This window comes from Strix uralensis, chromosome 4 (assembly GCF_047716275.1).
Source record: "Strix uralensis isolate ZFMK-TIS-50842 chromosome 4, bStrUra1, whole genome shotgun sequence".
Taxonomy (NCBI): Eukaryota; Metazoa; Chordata; class Aves; order Strigiformes; family Strigidae; genus Strix; species Strix uralensis.
This window is the reverse complement of record NC_133975.1, coordinates 54,985,951-55,010,252: the sequence shown is the minus strand read 5'-3', so window position 1 is coordinate 55,010,252 and position 24,302 is coordinate 54,985,951. Positions and strand designations below refer to the sequence as shown.

Below are 24,302 nucleotides of genomic sequence, written 5' to 3'. Positions count from 1 at the left end.
AGCTTATTACAACAATTTTCCCTTGTGTGCGTTGTAGCTTGAACAATTATTTGTATAAAATGCTTCTTAAAACACTTAGAATGTTGTGTATATGATTATCACCTGCAAAGGTTTGGTGTCTTCTTTTAAAAGAATATGTGTTTTAATGACCACAAGATACATTACTGTTTGTGAAACCTAGACTAAAAGAGGAAAGGTGCAGAAATTATTTATGGAGGAAAAAAAAGATTGTTTACTTCCACCTGATAGAGTTATTGTTTTATAACCAGTTTCTAATAACATATTCAGGTAATTTTTTTCCTGAATTTTGACAGTACAAGTTTGAGAAAGCAGATATCTCAGGTTTGTTCAAATATTATGGTTTTGTTGCTTTTGGGAGTTATTCTAGTAAGATTATGGAGTTAGTTGTATTTGTTTTCAAATCCAAGTTTTCCTCCTAGTTTTTCAATAATATTTGAAATACCTTATTGTTAGAATTGAAGAAAAGCTTAAAAAATTATTTGCAACCAGTCAGGCACAGTTTTATATACCAAGATTTAGGATTCCAGGGGAATAGAATTTGGGGGGGGAATTTAACCTAGATTTGCAAATGAGTTCTGCAGAAAACACAGATTTAGAAAAGGCAAAGTGCATAATTTTGGCCATTTTGGAATGATATGTCTAAGATGTTTCAAAATCACTTTTTAATTGCCAAAATGTAACTTCAGTAGTGTTAAAAGCCTGAATATGAAACCGAATATTTGGGTTCAGACTGAACAAAGTATTTAAATGAAATCCATATTAAAAAAAATTGCATTTTTGGCCACTGGTTCAACAGTTCTGTTTGCAACTCCTTTTTATTCCTTTATGCCAATATTCATAGCTATTTGTTTTCATTCTTATTAATTCTTTTAAAAAATACTTTGAGCAAATGGTAGAAGCAGGCAGGTGTCATCCACTAGATGCATAGATGACTGTTTAATTCTCCATCTTGGAAAGCTTGTTAAGCTTAAAAAATAAATAAATTAAAAAGTAGTTTGAAATGTTAAGAAACTAAATTAAATTATTCAGCTGAAATCAGTTAGGAGGGAAAAGAGCTGTGTATATCACCATTATCATTAAAACCAAACCCAAGCCCCTTCATTATATCAGTCATGTATCTTTTTGAGAACTTAAAGAATCACTGAGAACATCCCCTAGGACATAATCTGGTCAGCAATGGGGAAAGGGATAAGACATGTATGCTGTGAAGCCTGCTGCTTCAGTTCAGTTTGCAGCTTGGCATTCCTTTGTTTGTCTCCTAATAAATCTAAGAGAAGGTAATAATGTCCAATGCTATAGCTGCACATCAGTAAATTGTAATTGTTTTAGTTTTTACGAGTTGTCTGTCAGAAAATATTGCAGGGAAGTCTGAATGATCTCTAATTTATAAGTAAACTTCTATTAAGTAAAGAGTTTATGGATATGCAACAGATGATTACAGCAGTGGAGAATCAGTATCTTACTGCTTCTAATGCTGAAGGAGCTATTAGCCATGATAGTCTGAGTGTGTGTCTCTGTGTGTTTTGGAAGTTGTGGAACATGCACATCTATGGCAGCAGCTCCCTCTGTCACAGCTTCCTTGCAGGCGATAGATGCCATATACTTATTTCCTGCTGCTAAAATGAGGACAGGTCATCTGCCTTTCTGTCGGTTTATTTAGTGTAAAGGATGTTTCCTGGTGCACTGAATTTAGGAGCAGTAAGATCTTGCTAACACTGCTCATGGTAAAACTTGCACTTATTTCAATAAGTGGGATAAGACTGTTGAAATATAACCTGTGATAAAACTTAGTATTAGCATCCCAGCACTTAAATGACAAAAGTCTTATATAAATATCACAACAGATTTTTATTTTTTAAAAAGAAAAGCATATAGCTTCAATTTCTACAATTTGTTCAATTACTACAATAAAACTGAGTGATAGAAGCAACTCCTTTTCCTCCAGGAGTATAAAAAAGGAGTGAGCAGAGTAGGTTTCTTCAAGGATTAGGTTAATACCTTTAGGAATTGATTCCCAGATTGGCATCCTAAAGGGAATGAAGGCATTTCTCTAACATCCTTAAAGCAGGTACCTAAGCTCTGGAGAGGTGAAATTTCTTGAGTACCTGTATGGTTAGTATTTCCTAGTAGCTAGTTCTAGGTAACTGCCTGTCTTCTATGCACATATTTTGGGTGATCTTTCATGCACTGTAACAGATTCTTAACCCTAGAAATCAGGGTTTTTTTCAGTCTTGAGCTTCTCTGTTGTGCCATCTCACTAGAAACCTCCCAAATCCTTCACTGGCACCAGTCCATATGCAGAGGAAAATATCTCTCTCCCCATCATCTGTACAATGCATGCATAGTTTCTCTGTCTGTCTCTTACAAGCTCATATACAAATTAAATTTTAATTATGAGTCTGTATCAGGCATCAAATCAAAATGCTAGCTACTAAACCACAGACAACAGCAATAATCCCCCCTGCTCGACAATCCCTAGTCCCTTGCGAACAATTTGGCCATTTATTACTCTACTAGTCTAAACAATTGTACTGTAATAGCTGAAGCGAAACATTGCCACATAACTCAAGATGCTTGCTTTCTCTAGTGTCTTCAAGGCATTCAGCTCAAGGTGATGTAAAAAAATTCTAGCTGGACTACAGAAATATGAAAAATGTAAGAGCACTTGCTGCGTGCTCTGTGAGGTGCTGATCATAAATTAGACTTCACAGTATTATGTTGTATAAAGTAGCCATTAACACAGAAAGCAGTTATTGTCCCGAAAGCTAGGCCAAATTGGTTTATTATTATTTTTTAATACACACTTGGTATAGAATTTTTTTGGGGGTATGAAATTTCATCCTGATCCTTAAAAATTCGTTTTTCCTCCCCACACCTCTCACCACTATGTTTTCCTCCTGAAACTCTGGGGATAAATCCAGAGGAGTTGTGGTAAGGAGAGACTGTCTGAAAATTACCAATGCTGAGATGTGGTTGAACTGGAGAAACACAGGTTTGCTGGACCAGGATCTGATCTTTGTTAGGATGACAGGAAAAAGGAGTAGCTGCTGATTTTGGTGGAGCTATTCTGCTTTCACTGATGTACAGAGGAAGAAGAATAAAGATTAGTCACACCCCTAGGATCTTCGTTCCTATGGTACTACTTGTTGTATTTCCAGATTTTCCTCTGGATAAATATACAATGACTGGTGGAGATAAAGTGGTTCAGAGCCACTTGAGGACTGATGTGCTGAATGTATCTCACCGATGGAGAAAAAACCCTCAAAGAAAGTTTAGAGAAGCAGGATCCAGTAAAAACTGGGCAGGGGAAGGAACTAGCAAAACCCTTTCATCCTTCATTTCTTCACCTTCTTTCTTCACCGTCCTGCCAAGCCAGGGATCTTCATAGTCTGTCCCTTTTGTTTTCAGGAAACACACCCTTGTACCAGTGCAAATGTTACTGCTGAGTCTGTAAAGGCAGGTTTAAAGCCTTGTGCAACAATGCTGCCCTGAAGTTGAGGGCTGTTCAAACAAATGGAGGAGAGAAAAACACTGCAAAAGGCAGACTTGCCCATAGATTCAAATGCAACAGCACTTTCTGGGTGCTTACTCAGTTAATACTGCTCTGGTCACAGTCAGCCCTCCAACAGCCTCAGCAAAAGAGAGTCATCCGCTACTCCAAATCTACCCATAAGCACGTACAGTGCATTCTCTCCTTTTCCACTCCTACCCTCAGCTATTTTGTGTCTCAAGGACCAGGCAAGTCAGGAGCCATGGTATTTTGGTCTAGACCTACCCATAAAAGCATCAAATGAGTTAGGTTTTAATCTGCTGCTGCTGACTCTCAGCCCTGTCATATTGCTTTTATTCATGGTGTGTTTCCCAAACAATAACAAAGTACTCCTTGGAGAGTAGGTTCAAGAAGTAACTAATGCTCAGATTCATTAGAAAGTGTGTTTGTGAAACCTTTGTAGGAGCAAGCTTCAGTTTTTTCCATAACTCTTGACTAGCATTTTTTGTCTCAATTTTATTTTTCACAAAAGCATCCTGTGGGTAAAATTTATGACTTAATTTGAAATTCTATTGTGCTCTGTCATTATCAGTCCATTCCCCCACTTTTCCAGTTTCTGTGTTTCTGATAGATTTATGGGAAAAAAAGGCTTTTGCAATGAGGATTTCACTCCTCTCTGTTTATTCTCCACTAATGCAAAAAATACGAACATAATAACCACTCCATTCTTCTATAAGATGTCTGGTTTATTTAATGGATTTTGTCATCGATATAATTTCATAACTTCTTGTAATTCCCCAGATGTATTTCCAGCATGTAGTTAATGTCAGACTGGGAAATATTCCCTTAACAGTTTCCATGATTGAAAAGTTGATTTATTTATCACAACACTCAAGTTCTACAGAAATTAACATTTCTCTCTTTTTTACTTTTTGCTACTGAAATCACAGAAACATACTTAATTTTTAAAAAAGAGGAAAAAGAAACAAGCAGAGCACCAGCCAGGGCCCCATGAGGAAGAACAGGGCTCCATGATGAACTAGGCCACTTAGAATAGGCTTTTTCAAGAGACTTGTGAAAAAATGTTGTAATAGGAGCCTTGAATTGACCTTATTTTCCTGTTGGTTACTGTGCTTTCCAGATTAAAAGCTGTTTTCTTTTATTGAAATCGAAGTGCCAAACATTGAACTTGCTTTGTAAGACATACATCAAGAGAGAAAATATTTCAGTGCAATGACATGACCTGACATTTTAAAGCAGATAATAAATGACACCCTGTCAATGCCACCAATTTATTATTCCCTCTCTTGTACCTCTGTGTCGCAGTGGGATACCACATTCTTTTTAATCATGGGCCTGCATTAAACAAATTTTTACCAGAAAAGAATATAAAATGCCCCTAGTTGTTTCCCACACACTGACCTCCCAGCCATCCCACTGTAAGGTATAAAGACAAAGGCTGTGTTAAATTTTTCAGTATTTTATTCAATTTCTGATCCAATTACATGAGCTCTTCCATCACTAACATGAATGTATATGCTATAATGTCAGCTGCTGCGCATTAATCAGGCTTTTTTTTATTCAGTGGACACTGGTGCTAAATCATCTCACTGAAAAAAAGTGGGACAAGAAAGAGATGCAAATGAATAAGGAGGAAACTCCTTTTTGTGCAATTACAGCAGGAAATCATTAAAGGTGGGTGGCCTTCCAATCAAGCCCCCAAAGACCTGGAAATGTACCAAGTTGTTTTACATCTTTCATTTTCATGTAATTAAAAAAGGAGAGATACTTCTTCCCATGGCTTCACTTTTCACTACTTCTTATAAGCCTGCATCAACCACTTTAACTGTGGTCAGGGTGCTGGTCTTATATAATTCTTGTAATGAATATGCCAGTAAGCTGAAAATGTTTGGGGTTATTAAGGTTGGTTCTGGAATGGTGACAGAAAGAAGGTTTCTACTGGGATATATGTCTCTCATTGGAGTTTGGAGTGTCATCTTGGTTACTGTGAAATTGTATGGGTGAATGAGAGTTAGTCTTTCAGATGGGAAACACACAATAGCTTCTAAATTTGATATTTCAATTATTTCATTGAACAGGGAGACTAAGAACCCCCATGTGATTTCTGCCCCTTAAGGGCCCTGGTCTCCAATTCGGGTCAGAGTTTAAGATTATGCTCATGATTAGCACTGATAGGCAGAAGCACCCTAGAAACTAGAGGACTGGAGGATTTTCCCGAGTCTTCAGAGTCAGGACTAGGGGTGTCTTATACGGAGGAAACCAAAAGGTTCAAGAGCACAAAGTCATATTGAGTTGTGCAGACCCTTGAACTTGCAGCCTGGTATCACAAGAGGTGAATGTGTTTTCTCAGGTTTTGGTATGGTTCTCAGGTATCTGGAAGGCCAGGGTTAGCTTGAACAACTCCTAGCTTCAGGAAAATAAATGTTGTTAGATTTTGCATGACTTGGTGGCTGTCTTGTCTTTCCCCTTTGACGGTCCATGGATTGAAATTAACTAATTTTAGAGTTACATTTGTGGTGGTTAGGAAATCTTCTGTATAGAGCATCTTCTCAAGAAATCTTTTAACACAAAAAGTTATACCAAATTTCAGGACTAGTAAGTTTTCTTGTCATTTTGCTTTTGGTTTGGTTTGGTTAGGTTTGGTTTGATTTCCCCCCGCCCCCCCTGATATTTATTTAGCATTAGGTCTGTGATAGGAAGGAATCCACTTTGCATTGCATAATGTATGAATCTTATAACTGTCGGATGCATATTTGAAATCTTTTCCATAATAATTGGAAAAAATTATATGGATGTGACATACAGCAGAAAATAAGTGGGGGGACTTGACCTGTTTTTCAGCCTTTGAAGTGCTTGTGTTTATATTTTTTATTTTTTGAAATACTCAAGGAAGTCTGTAGTTATTAAAGCCAATAGACACCTGACTTCACTGAAACCAATACTAGGTTTTTAAGAAACAAGACCATTTGCACTTTTATGTTTAAATAGTGGAGTCTTATTCTTTTATGGATCAGACACTTTCCATGGTTAAAAGTATCATGGCTTTTAAAATGCAGTTTATGATTTCTGTTATTTCTTCTGCATGATGCAAACACCTTAACTGTCACAATAAATACAGACACTTTAAATTTATGGTGTATTCGATTTCAATCAGCTGTGTCAAACAACAGCTCTGTATTACATTGCAGCATAAATAAGTATATATGCAATATGGTAGTTTATACTTAGACTACAAATTATAGGCATACATTTAAAATAAAATAAAATCTAAAATCAAGCAATAGGAATGATAGGCAGAGTTATGAATTTATTTTTTTATTTTTTTTTTTTTTTAGCTAAAGGTGAAATCCAGGGTTATTAACTCCAGGGTGGCTTTTACCTCAGAGATAGCATGGCCCATTTTCACCAGAATTTCAAAGACCTTCATACAGTCTTTCATTGTTATCTTGTCTTGATGACATGCAGTGGCAGCATCTCATGAGAGAGGTAACTGCAAACCTCCTGCAAACTTGTTGCAACACTCAAGTTACAACATGTAAAAGCTTCTTGCAGCATGTAAGAAGCTGCCAGGACATAACTATATATTTTTAAGTAGTGGTCAAAGTTATTGCAAAGTTCTCATGCTGTCAGGCAGCTGTGCCAGAGCGCTCAGTGCGGGGTTTGCTGGCTATCCCCAGGCTCGCAGAGACAGGAATGGGGCAGTTGAGTGCAAGCAGCAGCTCGAAGCAGGGATTTACAATGACCTTCTCAAAGCAATGATAGTTTTTTCTATTGTTCAGTGTATAACAACTGTATATTATTGTCTTTTAATATCTTAGTAATATAAAAACAAGCATACATGTTCCTTAATACCCTTCCCTTAAACCCCTCTTTTGTCTTATATGAGTAGACAGGTACACCTGTATGCATGTACAAACATGCACCTACTACAAAAATTTCTTGTTGAGATCCCCACCAGCTTAACAGTATTGGAGCCACCATGTTGTCAATGTATTAGAAATATCTTGGAATGTATTAACTAAGACAACTGTGATTACAGCTTGGTTGTTTTTTTATTCAGAGGAAAAAACTGAATTTTTCTTCAGTGGTACCTCCAGGCATGGTTCCTAGCACATTCTGTGAATTAAGCATCATTGCAAGAGGGCATTTTTTTCCCGGCTTCTTCTGAAATGGATGGTATTTCTGAAGGAGCAAAAAAAGTGTGTGACTCAGATTTCACACTATTTTTGTATATCGTCTCCCCATCAATGCTGTAGTCTGCTGTCAATGGATATATCACTTGGAGTTCTTGTCCTGCATTGTAACATCTTCTGGGAGAGCAGAGGGGATATTAGTTTCCAATTCTTTAAAATTAAGGCTATTTTGCTCAGGTTCTGGTCAAATATCTCCTGATATATTTTGTTCTAATTGCACCCTATTTTAATAGGCAGTTTCAGTTAGTTCCCAAAACCTCCTGTCAGGAACTGCTGACAATATTACTTTACGCTACTAAATGACTTGAGTGTTCTGGTTGATCTGATGTAGTGTTTGTACTTAGCTTGTAAAATGCTATAGATCACTTGGATGAAAGGCACTATCTCATCCAAAACAGGTATTATTACAATATCATTACTTGCTCCAGAGTGCTTTTTTCCTCTCATTCATGGCAAAATTTGGCTGAGGTGTGTCCCACAGATCCCAGCACTGGTACTTGATGGGGTAGTCAGTCAGCATTGTTTCCTGCTTTCTTAACACTGGCTCTGAAAAATGGGACAAATATACCTTGATCACCTTCAAGCTGGCATGTTTGTGTGGCAACAACCAAGCGGGAGGTTGCAAGGATGGAGTGCAGCATCAGATAGATGTAATCTGTTGGAAGTGACCATGGGTGACTTGCTGGTTTAGACTGCTTAAAGAGAATGAGTATTTAACAGTTGAATTATCTGTGTCACTCATTCCTTCAGCTTCGTTGGTTTAGAAGAAATACTAGCAGATGATGGCAGTGTGGTGTATTAATGAGAGGTATACTGAGTGAAAGGGTTAAAAGACTCTACAGTTATGTTGCAAAAATAACACAAAGATAGATATAAAAAAGAATGAGTTGTCTTATAAAGAAATAACGTTTCTCTAACTCTGTCATCCTTAGTGTATTAGGGAGTAATATCTATGATACAGATGTAATACGGTATATGAGTTTCCACATTTGGCTAAGCCTTCTACACAAGTAAATGTCCCTAGTGCAGCTTAGCCTGGCCTGCTAAGGATAAGAATGAGTGACTGAAATAAATCACTTTTTCTTCTCTCTGAGTAACAGCTTTTTGGCAGCCTCAGTAAGAGTCCAGTCAGAAATGTATGCGGTTTGGACCTTCTCAACACAAAACTGAAATTAACAGATTAGATGAGATTTAGGACAGGACAGTTAAAATGCAGATAAACTAATGTGCAATTATGTCTGGAATAACAAACAGATGTGGTTACAGTTCACTGTGGTGAGGGTAAAAGAAGAGGGCTGGGAAAAACAGTGAAAACTTACATAATATATGTAGTATTTTGTGGTAATAAAATTTTTCTGCGCTTTTTCAGAGAGAGCTTTTCTGTCTTCTGTAGGCTTTGACTCAAGCATTATTTAATCACAAGGGGGCAAGAACCATACCCCTATAACATAATTATCTTTACTAAAAAGCGTAAGGAGGACTTGGTTAATAATGGTGGCAGAATTAGGAGTAGAAGCTTCAAGAACAATAAAGGAAAGGGAAAGATTGTGGGTGGTTCTTTTTTTTTTTTTTAATAATTGGTGAAACTGAATGGCAACTCAAAATAGAAATTGTTACAAACAGAAGAAAATTTCCTGAAGACAGTGATTTCAGGCAAGATACTGTGATCTGGTTGGCACTGGTGTCAATCTAGGATCATTTTGTTGAAGCCCGGAGTTACCCTGACTGGTAATGGGAAGCAAAATCTGTCCTCAGGAGACTTATTCTGCAGAATAGCCAGGACAGTAAAACCAGCTGCATAGTGAGAACTCAGCATTTTTGTTACGGGAAACTTCTAAAACAGCTGAGGTAAAATCCCATTGATCTTAGCACTAAGTCAAAAGTCTGAACTCACTTCAGGACCATGATTTTGATGTCCTATCAAACCTCACCTTTTTAGTGAACTTTGCATATGTTCTGTTTAACAATCCCGTTTTGTGCTTTTTTGTCTTTGCATTTAGTCCTTATCAGCTTCCAACACTACTTCACATGCAGGTTTATCAAGTTTCCCAAAGCTTTGTCATTGGAAATCGTTGCAGACCTACAGCTTCCAATTTGTCTGCATTCATGTTTTGGTATCCTATTAAAACAAACCTAGTTTCTGCCGCAGCAGAAACCTCATAAAAGCAGTCAAAACTTCCAGAAGATAGGCTGAAATCAATGATTACAACAGAAGAAAGTCAGTAGTGTTTATATGATTAATAGCACCACATTAAATACGGTAACCTAGATAGGGAAATGAGAAGGCCAGATAATTTGAGTATTACAAGCAGCACATCAAGTCCTTGAAGTCCAGAGAGGGTACATTCAGGGACCCATTTTATCCTGTCAGGCCTGTAGACATCGGAAATCTTTTTTGTCAACTTTGGTGGCATTCATACTGGTTTAAAATTGTGTAAGGGAAAAATTCAGGGTCTGGTTTCTAGAGATTAAAGGGAAAATATTACAGTAGTCTCCTGTGCCATTTCTGAATGCAGGTCTACCATGTACACTGCTCCAGATATCTGCAACTGAGCTCACACACATACAACTTGGGAGGGTGGGAGGTCACCCTTTCTGCAAAGCCTCTTACTGAGGGGATCTCGTTAATCCATATAGGCTGGTTCAAACTAATTAGGATGGATATGGACACTGTAAAGAGAAGAATAGACTGCCTGTCCTTGAGAAATCTCCAGGGACATGGGAGTGGAGAGATAGCTGCACAATTGCTGACTCTGAGGAAGGATCTGAAACAGACTGCACAGAGTGTTGTTTCCAGCACCTTCTGGCATACCTGATGAAAAGCAATGGCTCTCAACTTTTAAAGGTGAACTGCAAGAGCAAAGCAAAAATTGAACCTAATTAAGCACCAGTTTCTGTGCTGAGCTCTTCCTTTGAAAAAGCACTGTGGGACAGTCAGAAGAGAAAAATACGATAAGACCCTTATTTGAAAATTTATTTTTATATCCATGGACCTTTCTTGGGCTCTGTCTGCTTCCCTAACGGGTCATCATTCAACAATATAAATAGTCTTCTTGGGTTGTTTTGTTTTGTTTTTTTTTTTTTTTTTTTTTTTTTAATTGCAGTGAGTATGAACTGTAATCTTTTTATTTTTTTCACTTAGGAAGAGAAAAGGAGGCTCAGCAGTTTATCTAACCAAGTTTATCTTGCTCTGCATTCTTCTGAGCAAGGCAGAGTTTGACACAAGATTTTCAAAAAGAAAGGATAATTTCATGAACCTTGCATAATTCTCTGAGAGGAGAGATGTTTTCTATAGTTCCTGAGTTCTCATTAGCCACTTCTTGATGATGTGGTCTCAGAAAGAAAACTAAAAAACCCCTAATACCCCAAAGCCACAACTCACCCCCAATATAAAAGAAAATATAGGGAAAATGCACTCTGTAGATCCCTCTTTTTCTGTTGTTGTTGGTTTTTTTGGTTTTGTTTTTCCTTTTTTTTTTCCTCCAGGAATAACTGAATGGTTGAGGCTAGAGGGGACCTCTGGAGGTCATCTGGTCTTACCCTCCTGCTAAAGAAGGGCCACCTAGAGCCACCTGGAGCTGGCTGCTCAGGACTAGCCATTGTCCAGATGGCTTTTGAATATCTCCAAAGATGGAGACTCCACAACTTCCATGGGCAACCTGTGCCAGGTCACCCTCACAGTGAAAAAGTGTTTCCTGATCTTCAGAGAGAACCTCTGAGAGGTGGAGGATACCCCATCCCTGGAAACATTCAAACATCCCGTGTTTAATTTTGTGCCCAATTGCCTCTTGTTCTGTCAATTCAAGAGAATGTAATAGTCTACAGTGAACCAAGCAGATGGAAGCCAGTTTTTGTATTTTGTTCTAGTGACAAACAGAATTGTGTAGCACAAGACCGTCCCTGGCAATATCTTTGGTTCATTTAAGGGAAAGACAGATGTGAGTCTGGCAGTCCATGATGAAGCATCCTCAGCACTATCAGCCACTTGTGGATGCAGTTTGTCACTGAACATGTCTTTCATTCCAAAGATGTGAAATATTACCTTCAGTCAACTCAAAAAGCATTTTTCTTCTGGAATTTAGCCTTCAAACCCACAAATCTCAGCAGCAAGCACCACACAAATCTTTAAAATTGGGCAGTGGGTAGGACCTGTTGCTTTTAATTCCCTTCTAACCATTGCTGAGCTGCTGTTCTTTAAATTGCTGCTCTAGCACTTAACTTCCCAGCTCAGCATTACCCCTTGTTGGGTGTTATTTTCCCTTTTTAAATTTTTTTATTTCTTCTGTTTTTCCTTCTTCTTTTTTGTTTCTTCTCACTTGAGTAGTAGAAGATGGTAGATGTGTCACACTGATGCAGCACTGACAGCCCTGGTGATATCATGGCCTTGTTACAGAGGGCTGCCACCAGTTTCTGGCCCTAGCCCTAGTGATCTTGTGGCTGTCTCACAGCGGGCAGAACATGGTGGTTGTGTCACAGGGGCTGGTGACATAGCTGGCCCAGAACAGATATGTCCTGACTGTCAGGGAGATGTGGGATGGACAGTCTTGGCCTAAGGGTGGGAGAGTCCTGTGCAGGAAAGCAGGGGCTGCTCACGGCGATGGAGGGTTTTGACAGCCTCAGCTCTGGACAGGAACGCGACCAGACCATGGCATGCTCCTGTCCTCACTCTCCTCCATCGCTCAGCCAGAAAGTGTTGCAGCTTTGTACAAGGACGTTGACCTAAGTATAGGAAAACACACATAGTCCCAGTCTGTAACATGTCATAGTCCTACAGGCAGCTGGAATGTCCCCACAACTGTGAACAAAGGAAGTTCCATACTACCCACCTTCTCTGTAGCCTGTCATGGTCTCATAAAACAAACAAATAAAAACTCTCAACGGGAAAAAGAAGAGTGTATAACTCAAATAAAATTTTTATTTTTAAGTTTTTCACCTTTATGTAAAGAGTAGCCTGGCTTTCTAAGATTGTACAGTAGTATATTAAATATTCTGGGTGGTTCAGCACTTTTCTGAAGATCAGGGCCTTCTGCTGTGTTGCCAGTGAGAAACATAAATTGACTGGTCACCTTTGGACATCTTAGTTGAAGCCTGAAGGACTTTTAAAAATGGTTATAATTCAAAATTAATTTTCTTCTTTTATAGTTTTGTTCTTACTTACTTCAGCATTTCCCTTAAGAAGGACTTCAAAGAACATCAGCAAAGCTGCATGAGGGATCATGCAGATCACCACTGGAGGTTACAGGTATAAATTTCCTCTGAACCACCTTCACATCCACTGTACTTTGTGCATCTCCACTGCTCTAATCTCAGTATTCTTGGTGAAAACCAGAAGTTGCTATCCTGACCCCCAGCTGATATAATGTTCACAGCTCGATTAAACTCACTGTCACTATATCAGCCTATGTTGTTTGGGCTGTAAGGACTTGCGAGTGAGTTATCCAGTGATACTCTCAACAGTCAGCAAGCAGAATCTGTAGGATCTAATTATCACATGAGTACAGATAATTTGATCAATGCTGTACCACCATGTAGTAGTAGTCAATGAAGCCAGTGTACCATGGATCAGCACAAACCAAAAGAACTGAAAGAACTGAAGAAGGCTAGTTTTGCAGAAATAACACTTTTCATGTGCAAAGCAGCACATGTTGTCTAACAAAAACTCAGTGACAAGGAGTGGAAGAACATTAGACATACACATTTTAAATCTAGATAAGAATAAGAATGTAGAAAATATGACTTGATATGAGATTTTTCTTCAAAATCTGATAAGTAATTCAGTGTTTTACATAAGCAAATTCTTAAATATTATGCAAAATGCCACTGCTCTTCACAGCTAAAGTGTTGATGAAAAGCAAACACAACAGTGTGATTTGAAGTCTGAAGTGCAAACAGATGTTGCTTTTGAATGAACTTCCATTGCTTAACCACTGGCTCTAGTTATTGCCGTCTAAAGAGGAAGATGAAGCAACTTTGCATGCTGTGGATGCCGGCTGTCGATTTGCAGCATGCAAATGAAATTGTAGCTAATCCTTAAAAGGCAGTGCCTCTAAACGCAGTGGGTGGGCTCAATTTTTAAATGCAGTTTGGCTGCAATTTGGAACCACCTTTTTTTTTTCCTTAGCTAGGAGACTATGCCAACTCCCCATGTTAAAAACAGAAAACATAAGGTGGATAGATACTTTAACACAGCTCGCTGTTGTACTGTGATTTCCTGATCAAAATGTCCCAGAAACACATTTCTTGCCCCATACTTGTTTCCTTATTATCAAGCAGAACCCTGTGCTTGCAGAGCTCTCGTACATGCCTGCAGCTGGGCAGGGCAGTGTGGCAGTGGGACAAGCCCTGATTCAGAGAGTGTAGAAATACATGGTGAGAAGATGGAGTGGCTTGGGTGCTGCTGAAATGCCCAAATCTTTGTTTAGAATAGTTGCTTCCTGAAGATTATTACAGGTGTATCTAAAACTCTAAACTATGCCAAGATGTGCAAGCTTTCAAAGATGGCTTTAAGCTGACTTTGCCCTTATTTTACTGCCTGTTTGCTGTGTCAGCAGATCTTGGATGCAACCAGTCATCTGGCCTAAAGTACTTATTTGTAATTAGGTGTCAAAAAATAAAGTGATAACAGGAATCTAACAATTCCAGTGGGTCTGTCTACCTGAAATGCAAATCTCTCTCCATTTGAGTAATTAAGCTATGAAATTTAGAGTGCTCAAAGCCTTTTATGTTTTGAAGTAATTAGCAATATGGGGAAAGATACTGCTTTCTGCAAGTACCAACAGCTGATTTGTAATAAAACCAATGTGTTTGGTTTTCTGTTATTAACTAAGTTGTATTATTCATTGTTTACCAGTATTTTGCCAGCTGCCAGCATTTGTAAAAATGTTTGTACAGCCCAAATGCACTGCAAAGATGAGCACAAACTGTTTGAGTAATTAATTACTGTTTACATGACTGTAGTATGTAGGAGTTGATCCTCATCATACAACAGAGCCCTATCATGCAAGGAGCTCTACAAACCAAACCAAAATTGTTTCAAATTTGATAGCAGGCAATACTGAATAACGAACAAAACAAATATTCAGTAAAAAATTTTAAACATCAAAGCCTCTGTTTGTATTTATATGGGATCATGGTAAAATGCTGCCTGTTCAGAATCGCATGAAGACATGCATACCCTTTGTTAGGTAGCTTGCAACTGTTGTATATTATATTCCCGGACATGTGCACAGAGCACTTGGAGAAAACCGGCTGGTTTCCTTCCTTGGACACCGAAGTGGTAGACAGGGTCTGCTGGATACTGAGCACAGAGAAAGGGAGCAGAGGTGATGGGTCAGGAGAGGGAATGTGTCCGGTTTTGGGGGAGTCATGGTGGGTAGCAAACAAGGTACAGAAGAGGATTAACCCAACTGCAGAATTGCATTTGTTGTTCGGAGATTTACATTTAAATGCCTCACATTAGAAAATGTGCATTTGTCCAGCCCAGGTGGTTTCTTCATTGAGTTTTTTTCAGGTGCCTCTGGCAAGGTGAGCATGTGCGAGCAGCCACTGCATTGGGAAATATTTAGCACTCTTTCTTTCTCCAGCTTTCTAAAATGTGAACTCCTACCCCTACAAATCTGATGTATATTCCAGCATTGGCCGTTGAAAGATATTTGTTCATATTAGCTGGACTGGTGTGCTTAATGCTCCTAGTTCTCATATAGGGGTATGGGAACTGCTGGTTTAACCTCAGTTTAATCTCACAGTTTCATCTGGAGAGCTTCTACAAGCTCATCTGGAATGCTAACTGGCCTGGGAGCATACATTTCTTACTTTCATTTTCCTCTGTTTAAAGTATTTGCTGCTTGTGGAAGTAGGAATCGTTTATTTGATTGGTTGTGTCTTTTTATTCTTCTGACTATTTTATAAACAGCTTCTAATGATCACAGGACATTAGCAGGGTAAGGGGGAGCGGAGCTAACAGCGGAGCAGCAATACTGAGTTCAGCTGTTCAGCTTTTGCAAAGGCAGCATGTTAGCCATCCCTGCCTGGTCGCTGTCTAACCTGTTCTTAAAATCCTGCAAAAATGGACCTTCCACATCTTCTCTGGGGGACCTGTCTGGTATTTAGCTACCATTTCATGATATAAACTGGGACTAGTAGGCTCATGTAATACACAGGATAATAATTGCTAAACTTCCAACTGAAGAACAAACAAGCTATTATAAAATATTTGGCAAGGTTACTGAAGAGTAAAAAGCCTTATTATTTTATTGGTACTGAAATTATAAACCAATTTGCAAAGAGGTTTAAAAGTATTCTGAGCTGTTTACCAGGTGTTTTGCCAACTAATTTGGCTGTTGATGTTGCTATCTAACACTGAAATGAGCATGTTTGGATAGGGATTGGAGCCAGTGAAACATGTTTCTGATCAATCACAGCAAAGCTTAAACTTGTTTGTGAAAAATATGAATTGAGGCTGTTTATAAACCTATTCATAAACTCTGGGTATGGATCAGATTTAAGTCACTTTTACAACAACTTATGTGCTTTATTCATTTCTCACTTTTTTGCATTATTTTCAAAACAAAATCAGAAAATGTTGGTTTTGCAGTGTTTCACTAATGGAATTGATATTTTAATTAGCAGTCTAGTGAACTGATTCTGGGAATAGCATCTGCCCTTTTAGTGTAGATAGGCAGGGGTGAGGGATAAGGGAATATCGTTTACACCACAGATCTTTCAAGGATTTACATATGGTGCTGAGTGTGAGCATAAAAGATTGATGATGGTCGTGTCTGTATGCCTAAGTCAAGCAGGTGCACAAATCCTTCAGCATCTGTAAATCCAATGGATCAAAATATTATCTTACTATTAAAGTATTACAATCCTGAAATATCTGCAGAATATCCTGGTACATTTTTTACTTCATACATCATGAGCATACAACACCACTTAGAGGTACAAATGGTGTCCATAATGCACTGTTACTGTAATAGTTACCTGGTGTGATTGTTAGCAACATGGATAAGAACAGAATAATATGCTTGGAGATGCTTCACAGGATGACAGATAATGAGGAAAGTTTAGAGGGAGGTTTCCAGATGACAACTAAATCACAATTTAACTATCTCCCCTTCTTCGCAGTACCCCACCGACAAGCTCTTCATAGATTTTAGAAGGTTTTTTTAAAATTTAAAATGACACATTCATACAAAGGCAAAGGTATTACACACCTGAAACAGTGCTTCTGCAGGTGCAACATTAGTGCATAAAGATGGCTATTTGCATACCCAGCTCCAGAGATACAGATGCAAATCAAGATCAGTTATTTGCACATATTTCATAATCTTCCTTATTTAGTTCATGGACCAGGCTCTGTAAACACTATGACATCTACAGTACTTATTCCTCTGATAGTTTTCTTCCAAGCTGAATCTCTGTCTCCCTGGTACATGAGCTTGGAGCACACTGTGAGTCTTAAAGAATCAAACCAGTTTGAGAATCACTGATGAAGTACTGTAGGTAAATAATGACCTTTCATATTATATTTTGCTGTCTTTCAGGTGAGATTTAGTTACTTTACTTTTGCAACAAACAAACTTGAGATTTTTCTGTTCTATCCAAAACCAATGCTGCTAGCTATGCTATGGGCAAAGCTCTCACATGTAGTCTGAGTTTATTTTCAGAGATGTAAATCTATTGTTTAGGTTGGGGATGTGTTAAAAGATACAGGTGGCCTGTGAATCCTCAAAGTAAGGAGGTGGCACTTGAGAGGTTTTAAACTCCTGAATGATAAAGAAGAGGTATAAATAGTGGCTTGTACCGGTATTAAAAAGCTTCACCTACATAGAAACCAGGGCAATATTTACTGCAAGTAGTAAATATTTGTAATTGTTATGTGGTGCTTTTCAAATGATATTTCATGTCTAGTTTTATTTTGAGTTATTTTTTAAAACTTCAGTTTCTCATGAAAACAAGTTGTATAGCTTATGGTATTACTCCAGCAAAATGATTTCCATAAATAAAGCAAGAGGCAGTAGAAGGGAACATATATAAAGATTAATGCATCAGACTTTTAGGCTTACACCGACTAACAATAATTTCTGACACTTAAGTTATTGGGAAGGAAATCTCTCATATGGAAACAGGCAACAAATCCAAAACTACCTGAGCAGCATGGGCAATTTACTTCCCTTCCACTTAAAGAATTGTATTTTTATAGCCATTTTCCCTGAGCTTATTGATTTCGTATGCAATTTTCTCCAAAGACAGAAAACAGCCAGATTTAGCACACAAATGGATGTAGACAGCAATTAATGCTTGCGCTGTTTGTCAGCCTACTGCAGCCGGTGAGAACTGCTGTGGGCTTCCTTGCGCAAGACGGGAAGGGGAGCATTCCCTTCCCACGAAGCTGCGTGCGGAGGTGACCAGGCAGCTGTGGAGAAAGGCAATGGCAGATCTGGTCCTTCTGATTTGGTCAAGATAAGAGATGCATGTATAGAGACAGGCAGTTAATATTTCCTTCTTTAAAAAGAGTCACAATCAGATGCAACCGGAAAATGACACCTTATCTTCTATCACTTGCAAAGTAATTTCCATTTAATTAAGTGTGAAACAAACAGGTGAAGAAAATGTCAGTGAATGTAAAGTCAATTTACTAATTAAAGGCAGTTAACAGTCTTGCCATAAAGTCCTAGATGCTGGGGAAAAAAATCCCCAAAACCCAACAAACAAACAAAAAACCCAACATAGGCTGGATCCCAATTAACATCTGTAGCATGCAGAAACCAAATAACATCAGTTGCTTTTAGAAATTTCAGTTTCATTTCTAATACAGTGAAAATAACAACATAGTTCTTTAGGAATCAGATTAGACTCACTGTAGATAAAAATACATGGAAAATAGAGGCCCAAATTATTAATATATTATTATATCATCCTTAAATAATGTAAAGATCACAGAATAATAGATAATATCAGAAAAACAAAATTAGAAAATTCATTATGTTCTGTCATTAAAAAAAAGAAAAATACCAATTCAGATCTGGGGCAAAAATTTAGCTCAATTTTTATTTCACTCTAGCTTATAACTCTCTGTTACAAAGGACCAACCAACCTGTAGAACAAGATTCAAGTGTTTGGAAGGTACTGCCAGTTAAAGAACTGATGCTATTTTGCAGTGTAGCATGATGCAGTTGTATTATCTAAGGTGCATGTTACCAGTAGAGTGGAGCTAGAAAAGGCTTTGCTACAAACTCATTACATATTATACAAACCACACATTGCTGAGATTCTCTTACTGTACCTAGAGTAACAGAGATGTCAATGCTGCACTCTGCAGACTGGAAAATGCTAATAATTTAATGACATCCAGCACCAGGGAAAGAGCCACTAATGATCACTCGCTTTTGTTTTCCATTTAAAAAACATATTTGGTATAGTTGGAAATCATCAAAACAAGCCAGAATCAAAACTGACATCTCACACTTCCAATTATGAACAAGCTACACACATTTTAAAACAACAGTCTGGAAATACTGGAGAGCAGGTGCAACCTTTCACCCTTCAGATCTACCTACTTTAAATCCTTTCTTGATTTCTGCTGCCTTGCCATTTTCTCTGTCACTGCATGGTGATCCCTTTTAATGGGTAATAATCCAGTGTATTGTATTTTACAGGATAAAGAAGCATAGTAGATTGGATAGGTACAGTTCCCACACGACATACCTTATTAACTTCAAACAAAACCGACAGCGTAAATTGATGATCAGAAATCCTTACAAGAATGCATGGTTAGAAATAAATCATGAAGGAGAATCAGGAAATTCAGCTATTCACAGTGAATTTCAACACTGTAAAATACACAAATTCACCACCGATGGGGAAGATGTCTTGACATTCTCAGGAACCTGATTTTTCATTTTCACTCTCCTTGTTTCTGCCAGAGCTGTTTTGCATCTTGTGTTATTTTTGGAACAAGTGGGGTTTTTTCCAAGGACTTCAGGAAGCCTTCATCCATGGCTCACAAATCGTACAAGCTCTGTTTACAGTTTGCAGGTGAAAAAATTGCCAATTTGCAGCACAGAACTTTGGTTCATATTTGATTACAACAAACACACTTTGTACAGAGCATAATGACACTAACATCTTTGACTAGCGCATAGCATCACAGAGCGTCGTTCTGCAGGCGGCTGAGCACCCGCTCTGAGGCACCGAGACCCTGAGCACGCTGCCGAATTCAGCCTCTAATGAGGCATGCCTTTTGCATGCTTTTTCAAAGTAAACCACTGTTTGCCTGAGAAGTGTAAGAAAAGCAGGCAGGAGCCAGACACGGTGCAATTAGGGAACAGTTTTGAAACGTGTGTCTTGTGTTGTGGGCAGTGACATTGTAAGACTTTGCACTCCAGATAGTATGACATTCTGAGTTCTGACTTTTACGGGGTACCAGTGCAAGGGGCAGAGTGTAGGTAGCTCCTGGTGCTTGAACTGCCTCTAGGAGCCCTAAGGCTTTTCTAATTTATTCAAGAGTTTGTGCAGCCAGCTTTGCCTTCTTGCACCCCTTCTATATGCTTGGGAACCCACAGTTCCTGAAATGATTAAAATCTTTGTATGTAGAAGGTGACTCTTTGGCCTTGCACATGCACACAATTGCCAAAGCAGCACTGGTAAGCAGCACTACAGAGTGTGGTGGGACAGAGTGTGTGCCAGCAGCAATCACAGCAATGAGGGAATGCAACAGCTCTGAAGTAAGACACGGGAAAGTTTTAGTTTGCAGAGGAGCCTGGTGGAGAACACCATCCTTCTGGTGTAGACTATAGAGACAATTCCTTTTACGGCCTGGTGGATACACTTGACAGAAAATGCATTATTTAGCAAGACAACCATATATAGTATTTCCTGCAGAAACTAAGGGTTCTATGAAAAATCATTCTTGGATTTGGGACTTCATAGTATAGAAATATCAAAATTAGTCTGAGTGAAGGATTTGTGTCCTCACCTGGATGTGGCATATGAAAAGGGAGAGTGTCTTTAATTTGTACTCACATCCAGTACTGCTGTTCCAATATTTTATATTTGTGTATATCCAGCTTTCTTCTAATGAAGGAAACCAAATGCATATTGACTCTTTAGAATGCATAGCATCCTAATATGAAGTCTCTTCATGCTAAAAGATGCTTGAAATACCTCCCATATGATATCTATCAGAATAATGAATTCTGAGGTTTTGATACCCATAATCCTTTCTAAAAGAAATCAGAGAGCTTTTGCAATTTTTCTATAATAAAGCTCATCAATCACACTGGTCTCAACTGCATAATCTCTCATTGTTGCATTGTGAATTTATTTCCTATAGCTCCATTGCTTCTTAGTGTTTTGCACATGCCCTTGCTGTCCCTAGGAGATTTATGCACCTTGGTCTTGACCTTCACAATAGTTTAACAGGTATTTAAATAAAATTATTTTACGTAAATATCGGAAGTCACTGTGTGCCCTTTATCGATTGGGAGTCAGATAAAACAGGAATTCAGAGGGTTGTAAATTGTGTTTAAGCCTGCAATAAAGTAACAGATCATATCCTACATGAGTGGTTCATCTAGTGAATATCAGACAAGTGCCCTGACCAGACAGGAGAAGAGCGTGCCTGTCCTATGTGTTACAGTTCAAGGGGTGTGTTTAACCAAAGCAAAAACTAGGCTTCTCCAGAAATCATTGTTTCTTTCAGGAAATAAGTTTCAACTCAGTTTACAGTTACATTTCTTGGGAGGCAAAAGGGAGATATGACTAGTTTGACTGTAATCTCTTTACCCAAAATCCCAGTCAGAACTGCTTTCCCAACTGTGTAACTGTCTTAAGGTTTATTGAGAAACTTAACAGTCCTAGTGCACTTGGAGCTGCTGGTAGCATCAGCTGGATTTCTAGGCGCTAACTTAAGCCTTATTCTTTCTTCGATACAGTGATTTTGATATGCATGTATGGTGAGTTAACCTTGGCCAGCAGCCAGACACCCACCCAGCTGTTCTGTTACTCCCCCTCCTCAAAATATGATGAAAAAGACAGTTATCAGTTACCATCATGGGCAAAACAGACTTGACTTACAGAAAATGAATTTAATTTATTGCTAATTGAAATAGACTTGCATAGTGAGAAATAAAGATAAAATTAAAATAACACCTTATCCCCTTACCGCTTTTTCCCAGGCTCAACTTCACTCCTTCATCCCCACTCTTCCACCACCCCCTGCCCAACAGTGCAGGGGGGATGGGGAATGGGCAGTTGCAGACAGTCCATGTTAGCTCCTCTTTGCTGCTCCTTTCTCCTCACACTGCTCCCCTGCTCTGGTGTGGGTCCTCCATGGGCAGCAGTCCTTCAGGATAAACCTGCTCCAGTGTGGGCTCTTTATTCAGGGAATATCCACCTGCTGCAGCATGGGTCCTCCTTGGGCAGCAGCGTGGCTATCTGCTCCAGTGTGGTCTCTGAAGGGGCTGCAGGGGAGTCTCTGCAACAGAGATTTATGTTGTTGGGAGTTGCACTTCTAAACAGGCTTTCACACAAGCCATTTGGAAGGAGTCACTGTACCTGTGCAGGGGTTGGCACAGCAGAGCAGCGGGAGCTCAGATGCAGAAAGAACAGATGTATTTCAGGGTCACTCAGAGACAAGGTGTATCATTAAAGCACTGGCTCCCTTTAGGCAGGAATAGGATATTTTAAGCATTTTATTCCTGCCACAGTACAGGTTGATGTTTCTCTGCCTACAGCACATTCTTTGCAGTTTCTTATTGCAGTTAATTTTTCTAACATTGTTGAGCTGTTTTCAGATCAGCTTGTGGGGTTATGTTGAACACCCTAACATTAACAGTCTTGCCCTAAAGCCCACTGCAAGCATTACCTGTCTGTCTAAAAATGTGTTCAGCTGGGATGCACAAACCCAGTGCACTGCTCAGGAGGCTGCTTTTGGAGTTAGCATCTGCTTTTTTTCCACTTCCTTTTTTTGTGTCACTTTACCTCTTGAGTCACTTTACCCCAAAGCACTGCTCCATCCTCTGTTATGCCACCTTTAATTACAACCATTATTGATGTATTTTTTCAACTCTGTAGTTCAGATGATTAAGCAGCACACACTTAAACTCATGTTTCCCTGCCTTACAAGGCAGTGGGTTTTATACTCGATCATGGACCAAGGCCAGATACAGAAACCCTCTGTCTGAAACCATATGTCTTTATTTGTGGACAATTTGTAAGATTAAATTACATATCAATATTTGCTTACTCTGCCACTTGATTAATGCACCGCAAGCAGATTTAGAATCATGTTTTGTATATGTTTTTCAAGAGCTGGTTAATCTGTTTACTTCTGAAAGTACTTGCCCATTAGATTGAATGTACACAAAATAAATCATCCAAACAGTGATTAAAAAGAAAGCATATTTGACTATCATATCATACAATTAAGACCAAATGTTTCTGTAGAACTGCTGGACTATGGCAGATCAAAAGAGCAATTCCTACCCTAACAGCTCACAAAAGTGCAATCACTGTAGTGAAAGATCAGCTGGATATCACATAGGTAATATGCCTTGTCAGTAGCTGTGGTATACTGTGTAATGGAGGTGGTTTCAATAGGTTCTTTATCTTGTTATGCTGCTACTAGTGCACTGAAGTGATCCTTTCTCAGAAGTGATGAAGAGGCACCTAAAGCCAGCCTGCTGCTGGGAAGCTCTTTATGGTTCCCAAGGACACTACATATAGTGGGACACATACCAAGAACTTACTAGGTTTACATGCAGGATTCAGTGAGGATAAATGCTCCCTGATGAAAATACCCTGAATGTGTCTGCCTTGTAGATCAGTAGTCTCTGAGAAATGATAATTTGCTCCCTGGTGCTATAGTGATAGAGTCCCAAAGGAAGAGCTGGTCAATACCTACTGTGGCTTCACTTGCTTGCTTTTGCTTTTTCTTTCTTTTCTCCCAAAAGCTGTAAACCTGTAATGTCCTCTTTTACAGAATCCAATTTGTGACCTACTGTAAGGGGCACTATCTCATTAATCAGTAAAAGCAGAAACAACACATCAAGCTCATAAAAAAATTATGCATTTGACTTGCTAACAACTGGAGCTCTCTTGACAAATAAGACGTACAGTTGTTTCTCAAGGCCTTTGAGAAAAAGCCACCAAATGTAATTAAGGATCTGGCATGGCTGCCTTTATACTGTGTGTGGTACAGTGCTGGCTGCACAAAGAAGACTTTCTCTGTATTATCAACTCAAGTTATGTCAATAACTGTTACTGTACACAGAGTGGCTCTTGAAAGGCTTCTTAGCTCCAGTGAGTGTTGAGGATGCTGAGGACTTCAGAGGTCAATAGGAAACAAAAGATTAATTTGATTTAGATATTGCTTTATTTAGAAATAAGGACATCATAGAATAAACCATACCAGAGTCAAGAGGCAAACATACAAAGATGGAAGAACTGAGCTGAAGCATATAGTGTTATGTATTGTTTTAGGTCCTTGGCCTTCTCTCTTATCTATTCTTGAACACTCCATATTGTACACATACCAGTGTCTTTCTAAGACCCTTTCCGTCACACCCATTTTT

The 24,302-nt window shown here is 38.7% G+C and overlaps 1 long non-coding RNA gene across 1 annotated transcript in view; it reads right to left on the bottom strand.

The window, feature by feature from the left end:
* Positions 1–24,302, bottom strand: part of LOC141942151 (uncharacterized) — a 102,481-nt gene that overhangs the window by 14,477 nt on the left and 63,702 nt on the right. Inside the window, exon 3 of the long non-coding RNA XR_012628541.1 lies at positions 21,893–22,204. This is a non-coding gene — a long non-coding RNA (uncharacterized LOC141942151). The remainder of the gene's footprint in view (positions 1–21,892; positions 22,205–24,302) is intronic.